Consider the following 9,847-nt stretch of genomic DNA (forward strand, 5'->3'; position numbering starts at 1 on the left):
AATGTTTGGTAGGGTGACTATAAAGATACCTATCTGAGGCAATGTGGAAATGTACCTTTGTTAAAACAGCAATCCGCTAAATCAGCTTCTCCTCAATAACATTATCCGTACATGGGGACAGGGCTGTGGCTCCTGAATTAAGTGCATATATTACCAAGCACAAGGACCTGGGTTTGAGCTCCCCATCTGCCGGAGTTCTGATTCATGAGTAGTAAAGCAGGTCTGCAACTGTCTTTCTCTCCCTCTCTCTATCTCCCTGCCCCTTCTTAATTTCTCTCTGTTCATCTAATTAAAAATTAGAATTTAAAAAAAGGGAAAACAATGGCTACTGGCAGCAGTGGATTTGTATTGCAAACACCAAGTCCCAGGAATAATCCTAATGGCAATTAAGTAAATCAATAAATATAAAGTGATACTTAAGATAAAAAAAAGAGAATAATGATAATATCTACCTAAAAGGCTATAGTGAGAAATAAAACCACTTAAAAATGTTTACACATAAATACAACTCAACAACACATACTATTAATATTATTTAATTTTTATCATCTTTTAATAGTCTCAATACATAAAGCAAGTATTCACAGTGCATGCTTTATTAATTGGACAGCTCCTCAGCAAGATCCAATCATTCTAACAGTGCCACTGAGGTGAAGCCAGGAGATAAATAGTTAATTGTAGCCAAAGAATATTTTCAAGAATGGGAGGTACTCTCTGCCCTAATCCAACCTTCTAGCTCTTTTCTCTACTCTGACACAATTTTCTCAATGTTTTTTAAAATTTTTTATTTAAGAAAGGATTAATTAACAAAACCATAGGGTAGGAGGGGTACAATTCCACACAATTCCCACCACCCAATCTCCATATCCCATCCCCTCCCCAATAGCTTTCCCATTCTCTATTCCTCTGGGAGCATGGACCCAGGGTCACTGTGTGTTGTAGAAGATGGAAGGTCTGGCTTCTATAATTGCTTCCCCACTGAACATGGGCGTTGACTGGTCGGTCCATACTCCCAGTCTGCCTCTCTCTTTCCCTAGTAGGGTGGGTCTCTGGGGAAGCTGAGCTCCAGGACACATTGGTGGGGTCTTCAATCCAGGGAAGCCTGGCCAGCATCCTGATGGCATCTGGAACCTGGTGACTGAAAAGAGAGTTAACATACAAAGCCAAACAAATTGTTGAGCAATCATGGACCCAAAGCTTGGAATAGTGGAGAGGAAGTGTTAGGGGGGTACTCACTGCAAACTCTGGTGTACTTCTGTTTTCAGGTATATATTTTGCAGTAGTTTACGGATATGTGTGAACATATGCTTTCTCTCACAGAAACTGGTGTATATCTAGGTTTTGGGACTTTGTTAGAAAGTGAACCACCTGAGATGGAATTAGAGTATACTATGAAAGGAAAGGTCTCACCTGAGTAATAAAGCTGAAGGGTTGTCATTCCACACGTGAAATCTCTGGACACAGTCTGAAGTGAAGCATTTTGAGGTGGCAATCGTTGCGTTGGTTAGGTTGTGATCGGCAGATGCAATATTATTTGATATGGATTGGGAGAGGCATATGGGAAAGTGGGCCCTATCCAATGGTTCCAGGACTGGGGGAAGTAGAGGCTCTATAGTGGAGATGTGAGGTTCCTGCTGTCTTAAGGTTCCAAAAGACAATCGATATTGGAAGTTCTTGCCATAGCAATCAGGCAAGAGAAAGAAATCAAAGGAATACAGATTGGAAGGGAAGAAGTCAAGCTCTCACTATTTGCAGATGATATGATAGTATACATAGAAAAAACTAAAGAATCCAGCAGAAAACTACTGGAAGTTATTAGGCAATAGAGCAAGGTATCAGGCTACAAAATCAATGTACAAAAATCAGTGGCATTTCTCTATGCAAACACTAAATCTGAAGAAGAAGACATCCAGAAATCACTCCCATTTACTGTTTCAGCAAAATCAATCAAATACCTAGGAATAAAGTTGACCAAAGAAGTGAAAGACTTGTATGCTGAAAACTATGAGTCGCTACTCAAGGAAACAGAAACTGATACCAAGAAATGGAAAGACATCCCATGCTCATGGATTAGAAGAATAAATATCATCAAAATGAATATTCTCCCCAGAGCCATATACAAATTTAATGCAATACCCATCAAAGTTCCACCAAGCTTCTTTAAAAGAATAGAACAAACACTACAATCACTTATCTGGAACATGAAAACACCTAGAATTGCCAAAACCATCTTAAGGAAAAGAAACAGAAATGGAGGCCTCACACTCCCAGATCTTAAACTATATTATAAAGCCATCATCATCAAAACAGCATGGTACTGGAACAAAAATAGGCACACAGACCAGTGGAACAGAATGGAAAGCCCAGAAATAAATCCCCACAACTATGGACATCTAATCTTTGATAAGGGGGCCCAAAGCATTAAATGGAAAAAGGAGGCTCTCTTCAATAAATGGTGCTGGGAAAACTAGGTTGTAACATGCAGAAGAATGAAATTGAACCACTTTATCTCACCAGAAACAAAAATCAACTCCAAATGGATCAAAGACCTAGATGTCAGACCAGAAACAATCAAATACTTAGAGGAAAACATTGGTAAAACACTTTCCCACCTATACCTCAAGGACATCTTTGATGAATCAAACCCAATTGCAAGGAAGACTAGAGCAGAAACAAACCAATGGGACTACATCAAATTGAAAAGCTTCTGCACATCCAAAGAAACTATTAAACAAACAAAGAGACCCCTCACAGAATGGAAGAAGATCTTCACATGCCATACATCAGACAAGAAACTAATCACCAAAATATATAAAGAGCTCAGCAAACTTAGCACCAAAAAAGCAAATGACCCCATCCAAAAATGGGCAGAGGATATGAACAAAACATTCACTACAGAGGAGATCCAAAAGGCTAACAAACATGAAAAACTGCTCCTGGTCGCTGATTGTCAGAGAAATGCAAATTAAGACAACACTAAGATACCACCTCACTCCTGTAAGAATGGCATACATCAAAAAGGACAGCAGCAACAAATGCTGGAGAGGTTGTGGGGACAGAGGAACCCTTTTACATTGCTGGTGGGAATGTAAATTGGTACAGCCTCTGTGGAGAGCAGTCTGGAAAACTCTCAAACAATGTTTTTTTATCCAGCTCCATGCTAGCTATCAAACTCAAGCAAAAACTACCATAGTCATGGGCCCCTAGAAACATGTCTTAACTAGACTTCCAAGCTTACTTCTACCCTAAGATCTCTAATCTCATTTGCTTTGTTCTTACTTTCTGGTTCCTGTTCATTAACCATTTTGTCTCACTTTATGACCTGCCACCTTCCCAGTCACCAAGTTGAAGATGCTATCACGATTCTACCCTGACCTCTCTGGGTAGATGATCTTAACAATGTGTCCTGTGTCTCCATAGTGCTACCCCACTAGGGAGGGACAGAGACAGGCTGGCAGTATGAATTGACCTGCCAGAGCCCAAATCCAATTCCAGCAGAGAAGCAATTACAGAAGCCAGAACTCCTACCATCTGTACCCCCAAAACAACTTTAATCCATAATCCCAGTGGGGGAGAAGTGACAGGAAGAAGTGGATAAGAGGGCTCTGCACTCCAGGTCCACATGGACCTGGAGAGGCTTGATGGGGAAGAGAGGACTGGACCTAGAAGCAAAAGAAGGGTCAATTATGTATAAATTCAGACAGATAGTTGTAGAGATGACAGTTAGCCCATAACTACAACCTTGGATGAACTGCAGAGGTTTACAGTGGAGGGACTTGGAATTCAGAACTCTGCTGGTGGAAATGATGTGGGGTTATACCTCTGCTGACATGTAATTTTTTTTCTTTCTTTCTTCCTTTTAATTTTTTTCCTTTATTGGGGGATTAATGTTTTATAGTCGCCAGTAAATACAATAGTTTGTACATACCTGACATTTCTCAGTTTTTCACGAAACAATACAACCCCCACTAGGTCAGAGGTCTTCCTTTTCCAGGACCTGTACTCTCCAACCGCCATCCCCAAGTCTTTTATTTTGGTGCAATACACCAGCTCCAGTCCAGGTTCCGCTTAGTGTTTTCTCTTCTGATCTTGTTTTTCACCTTTTGTCTGTGAGTGAGATCATCCCATATTCATCCTTCTTTTTCTTATTTCACTTAACATGATCTGTTCATGACATGTAATTTTGTAAATTTATATTTAATAAATAATAATAAATAAACAGTGGTATATATACATGATGAAATCCTACACAGTTGTTAAAAATGAAGTCATTTCCTTCGCACCATCATGAATAGAACTTTAAGATATGTTAAGTAAGATAAGTCAAAGGAGAGGGACAAAAAACAAATGATTTTACGTATAACTGGGACCGAATATATGAAGACAGGAAGGGAGAACACAAACTAAAATGTAGACTGGACATTCTTCTTCTTCTAGAGTTTGCCCTTCTTCCGTAGCCAGTCAACAGCGTCAAGTTGAGCCTGATGTAAAGTTTCGAGACCTCCTTTGAATCTGGAGAGGTGGCAGTCGTTGACTATGTGGGTCATAGTCTGTCTGGAGCCGCAGGGGCAGTTCGGGTCGTCTCTGGCTGCCCAGCGATGGAACATAGCGGCGCACCGGCCATGGCCTGTTCGATAGCGATTGAGGAGGGCCCAATCATAACGTGCTAGGTCAAAGCCGGGTTGATGCTTGCAGGGGTCTGTGATGAGGTGTTTGTTCTTTACCTCAGCTGACTGGACATGGTGTATTATATCAAAGCAAAAGACTCTGGGCAAGGAGGGGGAGGGAAAGGTGGGAGACAACTTGGGGTCCTGGTGCATAATGAAACTATACCCTTGTGTCAATGAATAAATACATTGTAAACTGTTAACCCCCTAAAAAAACAGTGAGGCTTTTATTTATTTATTTATTTATTTTTAATGAAAAAGAAAAACAGAAAGATACATAGAGAAAGACCAGAGCACTGACCAGCTCTGATTTATTACGTGTCATTTCTTTCTCCTCCTCCTTCTTGTCATTCTCCTTCTCCTATTTCTTCTTTCTCCTCCTTTTCCTCCTCTTCCCCTCACCCTTTTTTATTTTCTAATTTATTTCTTTATTGGGGAATTAATGTTTTACATTCAACAGTAAATACAATATTTTGTACATGCATAACCTTCCCCAGTTTCCCATTTAACAATACAAGCCCCACTATGTCATTTATCATCCTTCATCGACCTGTATTCCGCCCACCCACCCACCCCCTCCCTAGAATCTTTTACTTTGGTGCGATACTCCAATTTTCCCTTTTGTTGCCCATTTTTTATTGTTGTTGTAGTTATTGTTGTTGTTATTTATGTTGTCATTGCTGGATAGGACAGAGAGAAATAAAGAGAGGAGAGGAAGATAGAGAAGGGTGGAGAAAGACACCTGTAGACCTGCTTCACCACCAGTGATGCGACTCCCCTGCAGGTGGGGGCTGGGGACTCGAACTGGGATCGTAACTTACGCCAGTCCTTGTGCTTCACGCCACGAGTGAATTTTTTATTACCTTTTCAGATTAGCTGAGCTAAACAAAATGAAGAAACATTTGAGAAGACTCTACATGGTTTTCCACTGTGACTGTATGCATTTAAATTGCAGTCAATAATATATGTAATATTCAGATAATATCCATATTATATAATCATCACATTCTCTTTAGCACCTGTTCATCTTGCCTTTTAGACAATAGTCACTCCTACATTTGTAAAGTGGTATCTTATTTGCATTTGTATGTCATTAATAATAAGAAAGGAATACATTTTTCCCATGCCTGTGACCATCTCCTCTTGAGAAGTGGTTGGAATTGTGACATGAAGAGAAGACAGAGGAATACAGTTTTCGTTTTTCCTTTCTTTCTTTTCACTGTTTCTGTCTTGTTTTGTTCTCATAATGTCTTCTTTGGAATAATTATTTCCACTTCTATTTTTCCACAGGTAACTAGACTGTCTTCTATTTGTAGGTTAATATTTTTTATACTTTATTAAGATACATTGTAATAGCAACCTCCTTAATTGCTTCTTAATTGGTTCCTTCCTCCCCTTGGTGCATTTTATGCATTATTAAATTCCAACTGGCTTTCTGAAATCTGCTTTGTATTCCTTCTACAGGACTTCTCCAGAGCTAAGTTGTCTATCTTTTTGTCCCTGAGTCACACAGGAAAGGCAACAAGGGAACTGAGAGTATTGTTGGAGCCCACTTGCTTGCTTTTGTAACTAGTAATGATGACAACAGCAACATCATGTGTTCCATTCCATTCACTGCAATCAACAGAAACCTGACTATGTAGTTGCTGATCTGTTCATGGTTTTGCAAAGTAGATATATGATTCCCATTCGTTATGGGAGGCATCTAAGGTTTAAACTGATTAAGATCTTTCCCAGAGTCAAAAATCTGGTCTAGGATTTGAAGCTAAGTCTCTTGGTCTCTTGAATCTAAGGCTCATGTGTTTCCCCCAAGGTCACTTACTGTTTGTACATTAAACCATGTGACCAAAAAAAAAATCACCATATAACAGAATTATAGCCAACTAACCTCATGACCTCTTCTACACTGCCCCAAAAAGCACTTTGCTCTTCCATCATGATGTTCCCTAATGAGGAGGCAGTGTCACTGAAAGATTAAATCATACAACTGAGTTAAGTGGTGACCTACTTTCATTTTTATATATAAGGCTGTCCAATTTTCTTAGGACCATTTGTTAAAGAGACTTTCATGACCCCATTAAACCATTTTGGCCCTTTTTTCATATATGTATGGGCTCCTTTCCAGGCTCTCAACTCAGTTCCATTGATTCAAGTGTCCATTTTTATTTCAGTACCATGATACTTTAATTGCAATTGCTTTATACTATAAATTAAAATAGGGAAGCAGGGTGCTTCCCATTTTTAATTTTTATTTATAAAATGAAAATATTGACAAGACCATAGGATAAGAAGGGTACAATTCCACACAATGCCCACCATCAGAATTCCGTATCCCATCCTCTCCCGATAGCTTTCCTATTCTTTATCCCTCTGGGCGTATGGACCTAGGGTCATTATGGGGTGCAGAAGGTGGAAGGTCTGACTTCTGTAATTGCTTCTCCGCTGAACATGGACATTGGCAGGTTGATCCATACTCCCAGCCTGTTTCTCTCTTTCCCTAGTGGGGCAGGGGTCTTGGGAAGCAAGGCTCCAGGACACATCGTTGGGGTCTGCCCAGGGAAGTCAGGTTGTGATATTCCCATTTTATTTCCTTTTTCCTCAGAAGTACTTTGGCTACTTGTGGGTTTTGTTTGTTTGTTTGTTTTGTTTTTGGTTCTACACATATTTTGGACAAGTTGTTTGATTTCCTTGAAAATGTCACTGGGATCTTGAGAAGGATTCATTTAAAGTGTGGATTACTTTTGGTAGACTTACAATTTTAGTACTGTGTTTTTCTTGTAATCTAGGGGCAAGGAATGGTGTCCCATTTCTGTGTGTCCCCTATTTCTGCTAAGAATGCTCTATAGCTTTCCCTGGAGAGGTCCTTCTCCCACTTTATGAGACTCACTGCAAGGTTTCTTATATTTTTAGATTTGATTGTAAATGAGATTCACTCTTTTATTTCCCTTTTCTCTGACTCCTTGCTGTATACAGAAATGCCACAGATTTATATGTATTTATTTTTTATTCTGCCACTTTCCTGAGTTTATTAATTATTTCCAATATTTTGGTGGGGTCTTTGGGGTTTTCTAAGTATATTATCATGTTATCAGCAAATAGTGATAGTTGGATTTCTTTCTTTCAATATATCTTTCTTGTCTGATTGTAGTGTTGTGAACCTTGAGGACAATGTTGAATAATGTGGTGATTTTGGACATCCTTGTCTAGTTTCTAGTTTTACAGGAAAAGCTAAACAAACGATGCTTGTTCTTGGTTTGCACACATGGCCTTTATTATGTCTAGGAATTGTCCTTTTCTTTTAAAAAATTTATTATAATGCTTTATTTTTTAACTGGGGGGGATTAACAGTTTATAGTCAACACTAAAATACAGTAGCAAAAATAAAATACAGTAGTTTGTACATATATAACATTCCTCGGTTTTCCACAAAACAATTCAACCCCTACTAAGTCCTCCTCTGCCATTATGCTCCAGGACCTGAAGCCTCCTCCCAACCCCAGAGTCTTTGAGTTTAGTGCAATATACCAACTGCAGCTGAAGTTCTGCTTTGTAGTTTCTTTTCTTTTTTTTTTCAACTTCTTTTATTATTTTTTATTGGTGATTTAGTAATGAACAACAAAATTGTGGGATAAGAGGGGTACAACTCATACAGTTCCCACCACCAGTGAGCCTTCTTCTTCTTCTAGCGTTTGCCCTTCTTCCGTAGCCAGTCAACAGCGTCAGGTTGAGCCGTATCCCATCCTCTCTATTGGAAGGTTCCCTATTACTTATCCCTCTGGAAGGATGGACCAAAGATCTTTAACGGGCACAGAAGTTTTAAAATATTGATGATGATGATGATTACCACCAGGGTTATCACTGGAGCTTGGTGCTTGCACTAGGCATCCACTGGTCTTGACTGTCATTTTTCTTTCTTTCTTTTTTTTTTTCTCTTGATAGGGCAGATAGAGAGAGAAACAGAGACAACTCCAGTACTTGTTTCACCACTGATATAGCTTCCCCCTGCAAGTGGGGAACAGGGACTAGAATCCAGGCCCTTGGATGTGATAACCTATTCAGTTAACCAGGTGCACCACTGCCAGGCCCCCACTTCTGACTAGCTTTTCATGATATGATAACAGATGAAAGACATACTGCTTGAGATACTTTCTAAACTAGTAGACCAAAAAAAAAAAAAAAAAAAGTCCAAAAGTCTCAATCCAGCCAACAAATCAAACAGCATTCCTCATGAAATGCAAGTGAATTTCAAATTTTAAGGTATAATCATACACAGTACGGACCAGTCAAAATTGCCACTAAACCATAGTAACTAGAATTTATAGTAGAGTTTGCAACTAATCTAAAATATATGTGAACACATTAGTAATTTTTAATTTTGCCAAGTCATGAATTTGAATCACATATTGTTCACCTAATTGTTAAAGCAAACTATTTAGGTAGTCTACACAACCCCACTTTCATCTAAAATCCTCTTTAATTTTTCCCATATATAAATATACAGCCTCTTTATAAAGTAAAACATATGTAAATACTTAATGAAAAATTCACAAACTCTTGAAATGTAACTGATGAGGCCAGGTAGTGACTCACCTAGTAGAGCACATAGGTTACAATGCACAAGGACCAGGGTTCAAACACGATGTTCCCCACGGCAGAGAGAAAGCTTCATGAGCATTGAAGCAGTGCTACCGGTGTCTCTCTTTGTATCTCCCCTTTCTCTATTGATTTCTGTCTCTACCCAGTAAATAAACAGATAGTTTAAAAAGAAATGTAGCTGGCACAAAGGTGAAGATTTCTGTTAAATGAGAACATTTTACCAATATCATTTGCATAAAAAAATTAATGGAAAGCTTTGCTTAGAGGGACACATGCAAATATAATGAATTAAGGCCACAGTGTTTCTAATCTGGAAGTTGCTGAGAGCTAGGGAAAATAATAACCACCTTCCACCCCCCCCCACACACCTTACTTTTATCTTAGTATTCCTCATAGGATTTTTTTTCTTTTTCCCCCACATATTTTAAACTTTAAATATACCACATAGATATAGTGTATACTGTGGGGGCCAGTTTTCCTCTGCGCACTTGGCCAGTGACCGTGGAGGAGGTGGGTTGACGGGCCACCCCAGAGGTCTTGGGGACACTGCTGATGAGGGCAAGTGCATGAAGTAAACACACCAC

The sequence above is a fragment of the Erinaceus europaeus genome, chromosome 17 (genome assembly GCF_950295315.1).
Source record: "Erinaceus europaeus chromosome 17, mEriEur2.1, whole genome shotgun sequence".
Classification (NCBI taxonomy): domain Eukaryota; kingdom Metazoa; phylum Chordata; class Mammalia; order Eulipotyphla; family Erinaceidae; genus Erinaceus; species Erinaceus europaeus.